Here is a 19,983-nt window from a genome sequence, read left to right as displayed (position 1 = left end):
GATGTAATCAATATTCTCTAATAAACATTGTATGCAGCTGCCCCTGTCCTAAACTCTCCTGGGAAATTTTCTGATTCATTATAGAAAACTGCCTAAAATATCTGTACCCTCTGATAAGACTCTCCTGAACTATAATTACAAATTGTGCTTTAGAAGTTGTTTTCAGGAAAGAAGAACATTAAAATTTTATTTCCTACATATTAAGATAAAATAATATAACCTAAAGGAGATATCTATTATATTAACAATCAGAGATTGTTTTGACCTGAAAGGGATTGTAGTGACCATCTAGCTCAAAATTCCATATTTATAAATGTGGAAACAGAGGGTCAGGAGGATAAAGTGACTTGTATAAGATGACAGAGGTTCAGGGCAGGCTAAACATTCGCTATATTAAGATCATTCATGTGTCCCCAGACCTAGTTCTTTTCTTAGGTCTGGTTGTATAAATGCTGGTGATAAACAAAGTCTGATTTATATGATGCATCTTATGTGGGAAATGTCTGTGACTCTAGGTATCCGATCAACCTTGAGAAATGACAGCACTGTTAGTGTAATAACTTTTGAAGATAACCATTGCTAATTTGATGATTACCAGTTGCCATTAAATGAATTAAAAAATTATTGTGTTTTATTTTCTAGAAAAAAAAAATAGATGAGAAAGGTTGTTAGTGATCTTTTCTGACTCCTGAGCTAGTGTTTGTCCTATCACACTCTACCTATGATTGACAAAGAAATGAAACTTTTATTTTGTTCTTGGTCATTGTAATGTTTCCTTCTCAAACTACATTTGTTAAATTTTACACTTTATAATTCACAATCATATTTTTATTAGGCTCTCTACACTGTTTGCTATTAAATCATCATGTTTTCAGATGCTTAGGGCTTTGGAATATCCTATTCCACTGGATAACAAGGCCAAAATACAAAGAAGTACTGTGGGCTAATGGAGTCATGGAGCAAAAAAACCTGATGTAAGAAGCAATGCAGAAGCAAAGTAAAACAGAAAAGTACTCCAAGCAAAAAACAACTTATCAGGCTTAAGCCTAAAAGAGAATAACGCGGGTTTCTATTTGACAGCGAGAGGCAATGCTTAATGGAAAACATTAAAAAGGAAATGGTTTACGGTACTTCTCTTGAGTCTTTACACATAAGAGATGTCACTTGTGTTCAGACAAGTGGAGAAACCCAAGAAGTGGGGAGAAGAGCAGAAAGTCATTCTGAAATAGGGAAGAATAAAATGCCTGGATGAACATTTTATACCTGCAGGAGCTATATTTTAATAATTTAAATCATTTTTCAAGACCCTATTAAGTTAAAATATTTTTGGCATTCAGAGAGAAAGACAGATATGAAATCTGGAAAAACTGAAGGAGGAAAAAAAGATTAAAGAAATGGAAGCTCTTTAACTCCCCTCTTCTATCATCAAAACCTTTCAAATAAAGTTTTCTTGTTGTTTTAAATACTCAGGACATTGAAGACCCACTTTCTGTATGTAGATTGTAAAGCCATACATTTATTACACCAGTGTGAGATTCATCAGAATTTCTTATGCCTCTACATATATACAGAGCTGGTGATCTCTAGTTGTTTTAATGCTATGTTTCTGTATAAAGACTTGACATTTGGCATAATCATTATAATATTTATTTTCTGACTGGTGTCACTATACCATAGCTGCTCATCAATTATAGAAATTAAAGAGATTTTTTCTTAGGTTGCTGGACATCAAACATTAATAGCTTGTAAAATAGTTACTCCTTGGCTTCCCAGAGATTTTTGACACCAATCACCTGTCAGAGTTTCCACTCTTTGCTTCTGTTGAAAACTGAAACTGAAACTACTGCTTCCTGGAGCACCATTCATCATGGTCCTGGGCTCTCAGATTGTACCTTTTGCCCCAGGTCCCAAGAAGAATTCCTTACTGGCAGATGAGGCAGCACCTCACAATGACAGCACCCTCTTAAACATATTGTTTCACCTGGTCCTTAAAGAGAAGGAGGTAGGAATGTTTAATTTTGAGATGTGCTATAACCAGTGCATGGTCAAATATCAAATGCCAAGTAGGCAGCAGACTAGAAGATTCTTTTCCAATGAGTGTCCTCTTCGGAATAATCTTTAGAATCTCCATACCTTTGTCAAAATACACTTCTGTTGCTTGAGAGATGCCTCTAAAAAAAATCTACTAGTTCCAGTGGATACAAGGATAAAGTTTAGTTTCTTAGATTAATCAGGAATGGTTCAGAAGATATGACAGGTACACTTTGATGAAAGAGAAGCTTGAAAAATAAATCTACTAATTGGAGAAAATACTTAGATGAGGAAAAAAAAATATCTGAGCAGTCACAGAAAAGCATGAATTCAACAAATTCTAATAGCAAAATGGTTGGCACTGAAAAAGGCATTGAGCAAGGACCAATATTAAAATTTTCCAATGTTCAGTTCAAATTCCTGAGACTATGTTCCAAAAGGTAGCAACCTTGATATCTGGTCCTCTCCACTTTCTCCAAATGAGTGACCAATAGATACTGGAAGCTCCAAGGTTCAGGCAGGTATTAAGGGAGTGTTATCTACCCAGAGATCATACTATGTAATTAACAAATGTCAAAATACTCCAGAAGAAACATCCTTCAGGAATGCTGCAGTGGTGAATACTGTTGGTTGCCTACCTGTAAGACCATCCTTCATGCTCTTCCATCCTTGCAGACAGAACCCTGATTTTGTTCAGGGTTCTGTGTTTCTGAGAAGGATAAGGTCATGTGTTTCTGAGGAAGATAAGTCTAAGCCAATCATGGTGGTCTCATCACTTTTGCCGTTATACTCGATTGGCTTAGACAGAGCAAGTGTTTCAATTCTGGCCAACGAGATGTTACAGGAAGTCTGGCTGGTAGCACCTAGTAAAGTTTCTTAACTCTTATAAAGGGACACAATACTAGAACCACCAGTTTTTCTGGATGTCTGGAACTGAAAATCTTCTTGAGGCCATGAGTGTAGCCAGTCTAAAAAGACAACTCAGTATGATGAGAATGGCAGTGCAAAAAGATTGAAAGAAACTGTCTTCTTGATGTTTAGCCTCTCAATCAACCTAGTAGTTGCTCTATATTTTGGATTTATGAGATAAGTATCTCTCCTTTTAAAAAATAGTTGTGTTGAGTTTTTGTTATTTGTAGCTGAGCACATCTTAATTTTATGTAGTAGCCAATTTATAGTACTGGTATAGAATTGCAACTCCATACCTTCTTTAGATTGGAATAATTGAAGTGGATGGAAGGTAACTAAATTCATGAGTATAAAATATGAATCAGCAGTAAGTAAAGTCTACAGCTGCTTTATGAAGCAGAACCTAAAACAATATGTGAACCTATTGCCTGTTAGGAGCAACGGCTCAGTCAAAATGAATTCACCTTTGAAGGAGACAACAAACATTAAATACACTGACAAAACTAATATGTGGGAGACATGTTTCCAACTCAAAGAGCAAAGCATACTGCACCTTGCTTAAAGAGAGTCCGCATTCATGATGCAAATGGAAAATCAGTATGATTATGAGAGGATGTGGAGGAATTTCTAGTCTACTAAGTATCAAGTATCAAGATTTTCAATTTCATTTCCTACCATTGCCAGTGACATAGAAATGTTCACATTTTCTAATGAAGTCTTGGGCTTTTCCTTTTATTTTTAAAATCAAATGTATTCACACTTACATACATTACTTCATAATGCTTTCCTATTATAATTTAAGGATAATTTCATATTCAAGTTTTCTCTGCCTAGAACTTCTTCAAGTCATCTTTAGTTCTTGTTCAAATGCCACGTCCTCTGTGAAATCTTCCCTAACATCCTCAAGTCAGGAATATTCTCTCCTTCTTTTTGTCCTTGTTGTAATGTGTCTACACTAAGGTATAGCTCTTTTCAGAGTACCTCTTGCAATGATTTTGGCTATAAATTTGACTGTCAGCTCGCTGAGGTCACAAATCATACATCTTTAAATTCGCACCTTGTCATTTGGGATTGGTCTTGGAGGAAGAGGAGAGTTTACTAGACACGTGGACCAACTGGTCTCTGTGTCACTGAGTGGAAGCTCTTCCCTGTTCAGGCCAGAAAGGCCAGAAAGCAATGAAAAGACACCTTAGTAAAGTGTGGCTATAAGGAACAAACTTAGAGGCTTTTGACTGAAACTTTCCTTTAAACTTTAATATGAAAGATTCCGCAAAGAATCATGCTACACACGATGCAGCATATTGTCTTTTAAGTAGAAGCAGTGGTAGGTTAGACGCACCTGTGTGTGAGCCTGTCCCTCTCCATATGGTTTAATTAGAGCCCATTCTTCATCCCTGATCTTTTAAAAGTATGAATCAGATCTTATATTTCCCATAATAAAAATCCTCACTATAATATTATTAGAAAAACAAAGCAAACACAAACAAAAAACCCCTCCTTCCTTCCACAGCCTGAGTGATTCCTTTCAATCTGGCTGCTGCTGCAGCAGCTTCATCACCTCAGCCCCTTACCTCACACTTCATTCATCAGGCTCCAAAATTCAGCCTTTTTGCAGCTCCTCAGTAAGCTCATGCCGGCCTCAGGGGTTTAGTTCTTATAGTTTCCTCTGTCTGGAGTCTTCTTACACCAGCCATTTGTACAGCTGGCTCATTTTCTCACTCACTTCTCAGCTTAAACACATCCTTGACATGGTCCTACCAAATCATCGTGACTAATATAGCACCCAGGATTTTATTTTACTAAAAGTATTTTAATTATTAATTTGTTTTTATGCTTGCTGTGGGTTTCCCTGATTAAAATTAAACTTCTTGAGGGCAAGACAGACTTTGTCTTTCCTGTTTACTGCTATATCCCCAGCACAGAACATAAAACACAGCTGGAGATCAATACATATTTGTTGAAAAATGAAAGCATGAATGAATGGACGATATCCTCAAAAAGATTTTTGGAAAAAGGCTGGGAGAAATGGACCTCAGCATTCCAGTGCAAGTGCAGGGCAGAGCATGTACAAGACAATTGTGATGTGTTGGCCTTTCCAAACAACCTCCTGAATTAGGAAAATGCTAATTGAGGGTAGCTTAGATACAAAGGGTAAATATGGTGAGTAGATTTTTCCTTTTGGTTTTAGAGAGAATCAAGTGCACTCTTTAAAAATATTATTTATTTAATCTGGCATCTTATTATAAGCTATCTGAGGGTAAGACCATTAAAATTCTCTAAAAAAAAAAAAAAAAACTCCAGCTTTTGTTTCTTATCTGCAATAATTACCTATAAGATAAATTATATGCTTGCTTTGTCTTAAAAGACTTGCTTTTGGCTTTTAAGTTGGAAATAATGTAAGTAGAACAAAAACTTAAGGAATAAAATATGTTAGAATTTTCAATGCTTTCACAGAGAATGGCAGCCACATTTAACATGGAATAATAGTCCTTTATTCTTAAAAATAAAGCAGATATTTTATAATCATCAGTTTTATTTATTTCTGAGCTGCTAGGGGTTTTTTTTCCCCATATTTTTTGTTCTTTCAGCTGTTGTCACAAATCTCCTTCATCTAATGAATTCCAAAATAAACCTGATTTGAGCAGTAACCAGCTTTTAAAATTATGGTTTTTATGCGAAGGAAGATTCTCTGGCAGGAAGTTATGAAAGTGAGGAGTCAAAGGTTTGGTTCCCCAAGCCCTCCAGTTCTTAAAGCAGCTGCATGGGGCTCATTAAGACATGCTGATTGTAACAGGTAAAGCAGATCCTGGTTTTACTGAAAAACGTGATAGGCCCACATCAAAGCAAAAGGTTAAAAAAGTAAAATAAAAACATAGTTTTCATCCTGTTAAATTCAAAACTACTCCCCTTTCCCTCTTCAAATATGTTGACTCTGATGACAAGAACATAACTGGGTTTCTGAATTATTTGAATAGTTAAAGCTATCATTACTATGTTTTATTTAAAGCCAGATTTATCTATGCATTTATTTTGTTTTTCACATAAAACAACTGGACTTTATTTTATTTTTTCAGTTATGAAAATTTGAAACACAAAGGTTAAGAGACTCGTGTAATGAACCGCCAAAATCAATATACCTTTTTTTTTTAATCTATGTATTTAAAAGTTGATTTTTTTCTTAGAAAAAGGAGGATAGCCATCATTTTAGGTAAGTCAAACTACAGCACAATTTGTGGCAGCAGTCAAGAGACTGCTTGAGGTCACAGTTCCCATACCTAGGCAAATATACAAACTCAAGGGGACAAAAGTGAGATGCTAAAGAATTAAATATTTCATTGCCTGGCCACTGGAACCAAGCAATTTATTGATTTATTTTTCAAGAATCATTTGGATCTATCAAGTGCCTATTTTGACATCATGTTGCTTGAGGACAAAGAATGAATGTCTACGGTCATATAAACATTTCTGGGTGAGGGGTAGAGGTGCTAAAGTGGCCACATTGAGCAGACATTGGCAATCCCATCAGTGACACTTGACTATCGCAACTCATGAACGTAGCATAAGATACGATTCACTTGGAAAAGATAGGAAAATAAATTACTTGTAAATTAAACAAACAAACTTTAGAGGGTTCTAACGTTCCTGAGGTGGATAAAGATGGGAGGAAAAGGAGTTAAAGGAAAAATATGGGGTTGCCAAACTTTTGTTTCCTTAACTCTGAAAAATAACTTAAAGATAGAATTTGATTGAATTTATTTCATTACAACCAGAATGTACTGGGAGGAATAAAAAACTGTTGATGAAAATACTATGGAAGTTTTTCAATGCAGTAAAGATCAAATATCAAGTAGACACTTGACATAGATTTATGGCTTAGGAAATAAAGAAGGAAATACATATAAAGTCTCTGCCCTTCCTAACTTTACGTTGGCTAATGTTTTCTAATTTTCTTAGAGCTGTCAGTGGAACCATTTTTGAGAACAGAGCTGCTCCCTTTCTTAATGATTTATATTAACAAGTAAGGTGGCAGTGAAGGCTTTAATGAGAGCTACTTATTTATGTCTGCTAGACACACAGGAGAATTTGGGCAGCAGGGCTGTCTACTTATGCATCCGAATTTGGAGTGTGTTGATCAGACTGGGGAAATTTCGCACGACTTTGGGAAAACTGAAGTAGAAGTAGAAAAGAAGAAACGCAAATACCAAAATGCTTTAAAAATATTATTATAGTAGGAGTTCTCGGGTCACCTAGTGGTTAGGATTCCAGGCTTTGACTGCTGAGGCCTGGCTTCAATCACTGGTCAGGGAACTGAGATCCTGCAAGCTGTGCAGTATGGCCAAAAAATAAATAAATACATAAATAAAATAAACATAAAAATATTATTATGGTAAAGATGAAACAAACAATGAAGAAATTTTGAAGAGCCACACATATACGGTCTTCTGAAAATAGCACCATTCAGTTCCAAAGAGTCTTAGGATGCCCATGACATCAGGAAATAAAAAGAAAAGCCCAAGTATTTCACTACTTAGTTTCCATCAGCATTTCTGGGGCCCTGGACATGGGTGATGATATTTGGTGCTGAAAATGTTCTCAGCAGATACTGTGTTAGAAGCAATCTCTCTTTAAATGAAATGTAAAATTTTCAAACTTAACAAAATGAATCAAGTCCTGTCAAATCTCTATTTATATTGATATCAATGTGTATTTACAAACATATATTCGATGAAAAGCAATTCATAGACACTGTTTGGCAAATTAAAAAAAAGTTATCCTCTATTATGTGATTATCATATAATTCCCACCAATTTAAATACTAGCAACCTGATAAAATTTGTTGCCAGTAATCTGTTTTAACTTTTATATCTGGTCCCAGGGATTGGTGCTTAATACATGTCTATTCATGAATAAATAGAAAAAAAAAGAATGAGTGTGTAAGTGAATAACCAAGTAAATACTAAACCCTTCATTTTTTGCCATAGAAACAGTATTATTTTAGTTTCAAGTATTCTTTAAAAATTGTCTAACAAAGCCTAGTAATTTGTTTAGCCAGATCTCAATATACTTTCATTAAGTCAAGATTCAGTTTTCTAGTTGCTGCTGTTGTTGTTGTTATTTTGGAACAAATATTCTATGCCTGCAGTCTGCAAGCCCAAGGTTTATTCTAACTCTTTGTCTCTCTTTTTAAGTGACAATTGGTTAAGAAATCAGTTTCCTCCTGTGATATGTTAATATCAGTTGTAACATAGCCTACTGAATTTTAAAATTGCAATCTGCTCAAGCTCACAAAGGAAATTGTGCAATTGAAATTCATTTCAGTTTAAGCTAGTTTAGTTAAATATCAGGTTGCCAGTCAATAGGGAAATAGTGGAGGCATCTATGGATAATGATCATTTACTGCTTTAGGAAAGACTCCAAATCACCATTTCATACATACTAACAAGTGTCATCATATTGACATCTACACAATGAAATAAATATATAGCTTTCTGTTCGACTTTTACCATTTGCAAGATTTACTTGATTATACATACTATAGCCTGGTAAAGCATTTCCACTTTGCTAAATTCTTGACGTATTCTGGTACCACGTCATTTCATTAATAACTATATAACTTGTTTTATCTTCTAGGGCTTAATTTACAATCTCTGCAAGTGTATGTGGCATTGAAGGAGACAATTAGTCCACTGAAGAAATGGAAATGCACTTTCAAGTAGACTGACACTAGTTTTGCTAGAAATGCCATGATTATGAAGAGGCAGGATGCAAGTCTGAGGGCGAGTTGTAACCCTGCACTTGAGAGAAATAAATAGTGAGACAGAACATGAGTGAACACGTTGCCTGGGTTTATTTGTTTGAAAACCTGCACCTACTCTGACAGCTGTAATATAAATAGATATAGAGTGCAGAAAAAAATTATTGAATAAGGCATACACAGACTGTTTTCTATTCTCATCAATAATTCTGCTACTGACAAAATTTTGCCTTCTGCTATTTCATCAGTCTTTTCTCTCAATTAAAAACTCCATGAACTTTACCCTATATAACAGAAGTGTCTCTTTCCCTTCTTGCCACCTCTTTTAATGCAGATGTCACTCGGAAGGTAGACTCTAGAAATATAAATCTCACCTTTCTGCTGCTAGTTTTCCTTCTTATTACATAGAATGCAGTGGTGGCTTTTTAGATATTTTATTTGCTTTGGAATTTTCCCATTTGAAATATGAAGTGCTAAGCTAAGCAATGGTAAAAACAAATGGTATAAGAGAAAGTTTTCCCTCTCTCTGACACAGATGGTAATCAATACTGAGCTTTGCCTCTGGAATTCTGCAAGTGCCATTGCTGCCCCAAGTTATGCCTACGGTTCTACAAGCAACCAGGATGAGGAGAATAATTTCATAGGGGAGGAAAATATCTTTTTCTTCTCCCCTTCTAAATTCTTGACTGGTGTCCCTGTAACGAAAGACGGATGAACAAGAGAAAATATACAGATTTATTTAATATAAGTTTTAAGCCACACGGGACCTTCATAAGGGAATGAAGACACAATGAAACCTGAGTGTTTTTATGCTAGTTTGATGAAGAATGAAAAGTGGTTGAAAGATGTGATAGGACAAAGGTGAGGCAAGGCCTGTGCAGATTCTTCTCTGTGTCTCTTTATTTTTGGAGATAAGGACGCTCCTTTCTTCGGATATAGAGAAGGCATCCCTCACATAGGAGTCTTATGACCTGCTTCAGGGGACAGTCAGAAAGTTCCTCCTGCACATACCATTTCTCAAATTCCTTCAGCTTGAAATACACAATATGCCAAGGTGCCATCTCTGGCGGGGGGGGGGGGGCCTGAACCACATAGACTTCCATCAAGCTATTTTTGAATTAAGAATGAAACTAAGCAGCACAAATAATATACAGTAAGATCTCAAAACAGACATTCCCAGGCACAGGGCTGGTGGGATGACATGGAGAGATAAACATTGGCCAGCCAAGGCTGGACTTGCTATGATGGATTTACTAATCTCATCCCCTGCTGTCTCTGAGGTTTGCAAGGATTTGAGTGGGGCTGGGAAGAACCAATCAAGTTAGAAGACAAGTAGCGCTTTTTAGTCAAGGTTTTGGTCTTGCTACTGTGAGAAACCTGCTATTCTGAGACACAGATATGGGGAATTTGCACATCAGTGGTTTTGCTACCCTTCCTGCTGAGCTGGTTTGGCCACCTAAGAGGGAAACACCTAGGAATTCAACCCACAAATAGGTTTGTTTCTCTGTTTTAAGATTTCGAGTTCTCCTCAGTAGTTGATAGCTCCTCAGACCTTAACCTGTATCCACGTTTTCACAGCTATTTACCCCAGATGGTTTTCCCCTCTCTCACTTCAGTGCCTTACACAAGGCAAGAAAAGTTGAGGGATGAAGGTCCCAGGAGCGCTCAGAGAGATGTGCTTTGTCTCCGGGAGAAGATGCAGAGTAAGACTCAAGTAAATCTCAAGTAAGACTCAAGTGATCTCAAGTAAAATAGCCCATTGGAATTCTTATCTCTGCATTTCTCTCACTGTAACCCTAGAAGACCACTGGCTGTACGATAGGGAAAATAATGTCTAATTCACAGGGCTGTTATGAAGATTCAGTAAAATACTGTACGTGAAGTACCTAGTCCAAAACTTGGCAAATACTACAGGCTAAATATGTGTAAGTATTTCCTTCAACCCTAAATGTCCAACCTCCCTCCACATCTTAACTTACTTCACCAAATCCGAATTTTACCTAAATAAATCTTTTGGTTTAGGAGAGCAAATGAGTCTCCATGACGCTCCTCAAAATTGTATGGTTAGTCAGGATCAAATCTTCAGGTAGTATCTAAACCACATCGTATCTCATAGCCACCTTTGAAAGAACACTTGAGTAACATCTCTGTATGTGATTGGAAAAGATGTCATTTTACTCAAGAGAATAGATGCAGTTTGAAACTGAATGACAATCTTGGAGTGTTTTCATTTTCAGTTTAGCAATTTGCTAAGGAATTTTGATGACCTTGAGGATTTTAAGAAACTCAAATGAACAAAAGTACTCTGCATGACCCCCATCACCAATAGAATAAAAAATAATTACAGGTAAACTTTTGTTTTATTTTACACAATCTCAAATAATGATGCTAAAAAAGGAGTTGTAACCTAGTACCTAAATTTTTTTTTAGCTCTTTGGAAAACATGTATGGATTAATCACACATAGTTTACTGGCATGAGCAATAAAGAAAGACAATTACTACTTTCCAAAGCAAAAAAAATAATAATAATAATCCACAATTTAGATCTTTAGAAATCTTCCATTGAAGGAAGCCTTATTACAACAGCCTTTGAAGAAATAGTTCAGATCACCACAATCATATTTAAATATGGGAAATAAAATTAAACACATTTAGAATTCTATACTGTTCTTCTAACATGTCTTTAACTAAATAGGTGATTAATAAATATTTATTGTTAGGTACACATGCTTTGACTTTTGAAAATATTGTAGAACATACATTTAATTTCCTGAGTTTCAAACATAATGCTTGAGCATAATTATGAATACAGTTATGTTTCTGGGAGATAGTGGCCTGGAAAAGAAGGAAAGACTGCGATAAATTATTCCTCAAATAACATTCTTTTTGAAGGCACAATGACCCAGGTAACAGCACCACAACTTTTATCATGTTATATAGAATTCTCCCCCCAGAAAACCCATCAGATTTGTAAGCATGGCTATAAGAAAGAAAATGCCTTAAAGATAATGTAGTAACAAACCCATCTAAGTTCTGTATTTGTTTTGAGAAAAGATTGGCCCTGGCTGCAACCTATAGTGGGAACTTTTGGTGTTGTCTCGTCCTCCACGGTGGATGAACTCATCCCTTTCCACTGTTCGGACACAGCAGAATGTTTATTCACAAACAGCACATTTATTCCTAGGATATCAACAAAAAGAAATTCAACATAGGCCTTCACTTTTGTCTTCTCTTTCTCAAAACCTCTCTGAATTATATCTGCTCTTCATTGATGATAATCTCCCTGGTAAATCAAGCTCTTGTGACAATGAATGTTATTGAGTTACTAATTAACCTTCCTATTTTTGATATGATATTTCTGGAGATTCTACGTTCTTGAAAATTATTTTGGTTGGAAGAATATCAGGAGCATAAAATATTGCATCTGAGCAGACACGTTTCCTTTAATCTTTCCAGTAAAAGCTCACCTCAGTACCTGGTGAGTTTACTGTAATCAAATTTGTAGCTGAAAGAATAGATATTTTCTGATTTTCCCTGAGAAGTTGGTTTGCAGCTTGGCTATATAAGCTGAGAGTAGAAAAGTAAATAGATCCAATACCAACTGTGGCTCAGGGTCAATTTATAACAATTTTTACCAAAAAAAAAAGGGAAATAAAATTAAAGTAAATTAAAAAAAAAAACTTCTTGGGAAATTTTACAACTGCCCTCAGAACCCTTAAAATGTTCACATTCTACATTGTCTAAAATTACTCCTGTTTTCTTCATCTTCAATAATTATATTAAAGACTAAGCAGAATATATAAAGCCAAAGGAGATTTAGCTTCAAGATATTAAGCAATACTATTTACTATTGGAGAATATCTAAAATACGTTTCTAATAATGACAGTCTAGAAAGATTTTAAACTTGGTTTATTGCCACACACAAATATGGTTAACAATTTTTATAATCTATATGTTGCTGAAAATGTATTTTGGTATGCATGTTAAGTAAATTAACATTAGCTACTGTATTATATAAACCCTGAAATCTCCACTACTTCATATTATTGAAGTTTACTTGTTGCTTATTTAAAATTCAACTAGAGGCAAGGAGGGGGTATGCAGTATTTAGTGATTCAGGAACTCAGATTGATGGAAGGTCTGCATCTAGAATGCACGTCCCACAAGGCCACCTTAAACATTGACATCCATCCAACATACACAGCAAAATAAAGCCTGAAGGGTAAAATGAGAGATTTTTATAGGCCAGTGTTGTTAGTCATATACATCACTGCCGTGCACATCTTATTGGCCATAACTCAGTCGCAATAAAGGTAGGCTTTGAAATAGTCTGAGAAGAAAAGAAAAAACAGGGAAGTCTTTATGGTAGATAGTTAACCAGTGTCTTTTGTAGGCCTTTAATTCTATTAATATCCCCTTAATTCACAATACAATTTCAATATGTGTTCCTTTCAAAATGTTTGATATCCAGATATAATTTTTAAGCCCACATAAGAAATCAAAGAACATTCTTCTAAAATTATGTGTACCTGCAGACCAGTGAATTTCTTATGACTCATTCTAAACAATAAAATAATACTATATATTCTAAGAAATCATGATTAATAATGACATAGGTATTTGTTATAAGCATTGGTTCATGTAAGAGAGAGCTCTCAAGGGAATAAAGATGTGACACATGATGGTGGCCCTAACCACATCCACCAGAATCCTTTGTACTTGTTCAATAAGCCCATCCCTCAACAGCCACAAGTGTTGCTCAAAGCTCACACCTGTAACTTCTCCAGTAACTTCTGAGTCTTGCCTGGGTAATTGAAACCATCTGTCTGGGGGTTGCCTTGAGGGTATACAACCAGATGTATATTCAATGAAAGACTGGTGGGGATTACAAAAGTTTTTGCTTTATTGCCCAAAATTGAAACAGAATCTGCATTGCAGTATAAGCTCCAGAGTTCCTTGAGGAATAAGGTGAGGCTGGACTTCACCTGACAACAGGAAGTTGTATTGCTATTTCTATCCTATCTAGCACCCCTAACTCCCTTATAGCTTTTGCCCTTAGCAAGTCTCTTTCATGTACACAAATACTCATTTCAATCTGTTTCTAGGGAACCTGACTCAATACAGGAGATAAATCATTTAAAATATCTTTTAAAGTCCCTGGCATCTCTAGACATATTTTGTGCAGGTAGTGAAGTTGCAAAGACTCTGAATTAACATTTTACATTCTGGAAAATATGTCTGCAATATCTCTTTACAAATCAGGCTTTTCTTGTTTTACAACTATGCTGAGCGTCTTTGGTTTCCTTTATTCTCATCAGGAGCACACATGAAGAACTAGGAATAAATATAAATGAAAAAATTATAGCTAGAGAACCAAGATCCAAGGAAGAAAGTTGGCCTCAGCAAGTTAATGAATAGAAAAGATGACAACATAAGCAAATTGATTACCAGCAGGAACTATTTCAAGTTAACATTGAAACAGTAAGTGCATATGTAACTGGAGTCAGGTATATTTAATATTCTAAAACTAATAGGGCATACACTGAATGATTCTGACCTACACAAGTTTAGTTTACTTTAACAGAATTGTTTTTTAAATAGATGTATTTGTTTAGAAAATTTAAATGTACCTTCTAAATCCATGGAATAATTGAAGACAAAAATATAAAGGTGTTAACATTTTGCCAAATTAATTTATAGATGTTTTACAATCAAAAGAAAATTTCAGTAGGTGTGTGTACATGTAGAAATTGCCAAGTCGATAATCATTAAGATGTAAATGTAAAGGGCAAAGAATAACAGATAATATTGAAGAAGAACAATTCTTATACTTATTCTACAGGATAACAAGATCTATTATATACAGTAAATAAGACAGTATGATAGAGGAATAGGTGAATGAAACAAAATGGAGTTAATGCACCAAATAATGCCACCACCCCAAATATGTCCATATCTTAATCCCTGTGAATGTTACCTTAAGTTACAAAAGGGACTTCATAGTTGTGATTTAGGCACAAACCATCAAAGAGATAAATAATGGAAAAATTTCTTTATAATAAGAATAGGGGGATTAAGAATCAAGAGAAACAAGAATGGATATATAAGAAAATTTACCATTTAGATATATTAGAAATCTAAAATATTTTTATTTTAAATTAGCAAAGGAGAAAAACAATCTCCGTGAATACTCTAAATAGACCAGATCCCAAGTTTCAGTTAACCAGAAAGATATAACTATGTTAAATTTATCTGTACCTAATAAAACAGCTTCAAAATAAATGAGGTAAATGTATATAGTAATACCAAGCTAAATAAATATTATATGTTACATATAAACTTATATATATTACATACAAAGTTATATAAATGATCAAGTTTTATAAGGCTACAGTTATATAAGTCTAAAGATAAATCCAAAAATCTGGAGAATAAAAACACACACATATAAATCCGTGAGTACCCAAATGTCAACCATAGAAAGAGTAAACTGCTTTGTATATTTACATGGTGGAATACTATTCATTAGAAGTTCTTTGAACACAATGAAATTAAGCTAGAAAACAATAAAAAAAATATGACTAGGGAATTCCCTGGTGGTGCAGTGGTTAAGAATCACCTGCCAATGCAGGGGACATGGGTTCTATCACGTGTCCTGGAAGATCCCACAAGCTGCAGAGCAATTAAGCCTGTGTGCCACAACTACTGAGCCCACATGCCACAACTACTGAAGCCCACGTGCCTAGAGCCTGTGCTCCACAACAAGAGAAACCACCGCAATGAGAAGCCCGCACACTGCAACAAAGAGTAACCTCTGCTCGACACAACTAGAGAAAGCCCGCACACAGCAACAAAAACCCGATGTAACCAAAAATAAATAAATAAATAAATAAAATTAAATTAAAATTAAAAAAAAGAAAATATGACTAGAAAAATCCCATGTTTGTAAGTGTACAATACAAATGCAAATACACTTGGCCCTCCTAATCTGTGAGTTCTGTATCCACAGATTCAACCAACTGCAGATCAAAAATATACCGCCCCAAAATTCCAGAAAGTTCCAAAAAGCAAAACTTGAATTTGCTGCACACTGGCAACTATCTACATAGCATTCACATTGTATTTGCAACTATTTACATAGCATTTACATTGTATTAGGTATTATAAGTAGTCTAGAGATGATTTAAAGTATATGGGAAATTGCAGATTATAATGCAAATTACACCATTTTATATAAGAGACTTGAGAATCCCCGATTTGCAAGGGGTCCTGGAACCAGTCTCCCATGATACTGAGGGTCGATTGTAACAAATGGATCAACAAATAAATTATGAGAATTTTAAAATATTTTAAACTGGATCATATAAAAATACAAAGGATACAGCTAAAAGATTACTTTGAAGAAAATTTGTCAAGCTTAATGTAAGTATTAAAAGAATAAGGACTTTTAAATTAATAAAATATTCATTCTAAGAGCTGGGGTGAAAAGAAATAAAACAAAATCAGCAAATAAACCCAAAGAAAGTAAAAGGAAGGAAATAATAAACACCAAAGTAGAAAATAACAAAATGGAAACAAATGTATAATAAAAGATTCACAAAGCTAAAAGTTAATTCTTTGACAATATAAATAAAATTTACACACCTGTGGTGAAACTGATTAAGAAAGAAAGACACCATAAAACAATTTCAGGAATGGAAAGGGTGGAGTACTACCGAACCTTCAACATCACAAATATATCAAAATATGACTATGCACATTACACCAAGAAATCTGAAAATGTATATAGATGAAATAGACAAATTCCTAGAAAATTCCAACTTATAAAAACTAAGTCAACAAGAAATAGAAACGTTGATGGAATCCAGAATTTACAGAACCATAACTAGTCACAATTCCAGTTATTGAACACATGTAGATGCAGTACCAGTGAAAGGTTGTTTCTTTTGGTTAAATGTGATTCTCACTAGTCTGCTTTGACAATTTAATCCTTTACGTAAGCACAGTTTTATTCTTCTAAAAAAATACTGGAATTAAATTTCACAGAATATTAATAATTAGGCTTTAGGGGGTGGTGCTATATTTGTTATATTGTTTGGGGATCTTATTTAGTATTTTAAGTTACAAAATAAAATTTTAAAACAATATTTTATGAAATGTAATGTATTGATACTTGATACACTCCATTTTTAGTTCAAACATATTTAAAATTTATATAGTAGAACTAATACTATATAAAATTATTTAGCAACTTATGTATTGTTTAGCAACTTGGAAATGTGACAACTCTTTATGCAGCAAGTTGTTATAAATAATTCTAAAAACCTGAAAGTAAGAGTATATTATAGAAACATTTATTCATAGCTGGTACTTCTAAAATGTAAAGCGGTTTTCAAGGGAAATTAACAACATATTTAGAAAGCCACTATTACATGTATTCACTATACAGTGGCAACTGGTCTTTAGTGTTATATTATTAGTCAACTACCACAGCTAGAGAATTATCTTTTGCACAAATGAGTCAATTTTCTAAGGCCAGGAGCTACTCTGGGCTTTAAAAATCATTTTAGTTTCATTGAAAAACCTTCTCATCTCCCATTTTATTTAATTGTTGTTTCATCCTCCATTCCCAGGAAATTGGAAAGAAAGTCTTTCTTTATGAAATAATATATGTATATAAAGATATAAATATAGAAGTTAGGTCAATTTAAAAATTGTCATTTTAATGAATAGCAATAAATTTATTTTCCTATATCTGAATAATAACTGTGAGCACTATCTCTAGTTTGTTCAATATAACTTGATTTTTCTCTCTCTGCTTCTTGAGGGACAAGTTAAACTGCAGTAAAATATAATAAAATAAAAAATAATTCAAACACAGTCTTCATATCAAAATACTCTCTAATCATCAGGGGAATGTAAACCAAAATCCCAATGAGATATCACTTCACACCTATCAGAATGGCTATCATCAAAAAGACCACAAATAACAAATGTTGGTGAAGATGTGGTAAAAAGGGAACCTTTGTGCACTGTTGGTAGGAATGTAAATTGGTGCAGCCACTATGGAGAACAGTATGGAGGTTCCTCAAAAAATTAAAAATATAACTGCCATATTATCCAGCAATTCCACTTCTAGTTATTTTCCCAAAGAAAACAAAAACACAAATTTGAAAAGATATAAGTGCCCCTATGTTCACTGCAGCATTATTTAGAATAGTCAAGATATGGAAGCAATCTAAGTGTCCATAGATAAATGAATGAATATTAAAAAAATGGGTAAAATGGAATGTGATATAAACACACACACACACACACACACAAAACGGAATATCACTCCACCATAAAAAAGACTGAAATGTTGATTTGTGACAACATGGATGGACCTTGAAGGTATTACGCTAAGAGAAATAAGTCACACAGGGAAAGACAAATACCATATGGTTTCACTTATTGGTGGAATCTTTGGGATTGAACCCAGGCCATAGCAGTGAAAGCCCAGAATCCTAACAACTAGGCCACCAGGGGACTCCCACTTATTCATGGAATCTTAAAAAGAAAACTAACAAACAAATACAGAAAGAGACTCATAGATACAAAGAACAAATTAGTGGTTGCCAAAGGGGAATGACTTGGGGGGCATGGGTGAAATAGGTCAGGGAGATTAAGAGGTACAAACTTCTAGTTATAAACTAAGTCACAGGATGTAATATACAGCATAGGAAATATAGTAAATAATATTGTGGTAAATTTGTATGGTCAAAGATGGGAACTAGACGTATTGTCGTGATCATTTTGTACTGTATAAAAATAGCTAATCACTATGTTGTGTACCTGAAACTAATATAATATTGTAAATCAATTATACCTGAATCAATAAGGGGTGTGGAGAGACAAATACAGTCACATTTTTTAAAAATTTCTTAAGATAGACTGAGAATGTTGGCGGCATGGGGAGAAACCCTCCTCCTTCACTTGCTTATGTTTGTATATATTGGCATAAGCCTTTTGAAGGGAAAGTTAGCAGTGTCTGTGATATTTAACATGGGCATAGTTTTTACCTCCAGAAACATCATTATTTAAGATTCTATACAGCCATGTGTACACAATAATACAAAAGTGTTCATCGTCACATTGCTTCTAGTAGCAAAATTATAGTAATAGCCTAAAAGTTTAATAGGAGAATGGCATTAGATCATAATATTGTGAAATATTACACAGCCATTCAATAAAAAAGGTAAATATCTTTGTATAGGAATGAAAATATAGCTTAAATACATTGTTATGCTTAAAAACCCTCTTTATCTTTCACAATCATGCATATTGGGGAAATAGTTTCACACACTGGTAGTGTAAAAAGAATAGAAAATTATAAGAAGACAATGCTAATAAAAGAACAGAAAAATGTATCAAGCTTTCAGTTTAAGTGAAGAAACATCTACCCTTGAAGAAACTGCTTCAGACAAAACGTTTCTTACTTGTAACTATTTTCTCTCTGAGTCATTTAGGAAAAGGACTGTGCCCTGGTGAACTGCTTGATTTCCCACTACTGTACATTATATTGCAGATGAATCTCACACCTATTCTATAAGCTGCTATTGCTTGTATTCATAATTGCTCTCATCACAGTCAAGGTGTTTTATCAGTCTTCTGATGGGTCCCCTGCAGTTAAACACTATTATAATTGACCTGTTAATATAAACTGACGAATTGAGATAAAATCTACGTCATGCAAGTGAGTTGATCAAAACAAATTTGTCTTATTTCTTAAATGAAAAAATATAACACATAGTATAGAGGACATACTCAATTTGAAGCATCTGAATAAAAAGATTAATATTAATCTCATTTTGAAAGTCATCCCCATTTATGGTCTTCAGGACATTTCTATCCAGATAATGTCAAAAGTCAGTTCTTCCCATTAGCTGGCTGTGGCACTAAAAAAAAGTGCACCTCCCCAAGTTTATTTTTTACTACAAAGTAATATCCATACAGATATTTCACTTCATGAGAAGTTGAAGGGGCTGGAATAAGAAGTTTAGGCAGATATTTATAATATATCCATATCTATCTTAGGCCTCAAAATTTCAAACATGAACAATGCAATTTCTAATCTCTTCAATTCACAGGTGCCTCTGTTGACAATTTTCAACTCTCTTGAATATCCAAACCCTCAATCATGTAAAAATAATTCAATGTTTCTTAAATCACTCATATAATCACGATTAGATGATGCATGATTAGTCATTGTTATAATGAAAGGGGAAGATATAAGTAAATATTTAT

The 19,983-nt window shown here is 34.3% G+C and overlaps 1 non-coding gene across 1 annotated transcript; it reads left to right on the top strand.

The window, feature by feature from the left end:
• Positions 1-331: 331 nt before the first annotated feature.
• LOC132369384 (small nucleolar RNA SNORA72) lies at positions 332-464 on the top strand. The gene has a single exon (XR_009504364.1). It is a non-coding gene; the product is annotated as a small nucleolar RNA SNORA72 (small nucleolar RNA).
• The last annotated feature ends 19,519 nt before the right edge of the window (positions 465-19,983 follow it).

This window comes from Balaenoptera ricei, chromosome 7 (genome assembly GCF_028023285.1).
Source record: "Balaenoptera ricei isolate mBalRic1 chromosome 7, mBalRic1.hap2, whole genome shotgun sequence".
NCBI lineage: Eukaryota > Metazoa > Chordata > Mammalia > Artiodactyla > Balaenopteridae > Balaenoptera > Balaenoptera ricei.
This window is presented reverse-complemented; position numbering and strand designations above follow the sequence as displayed.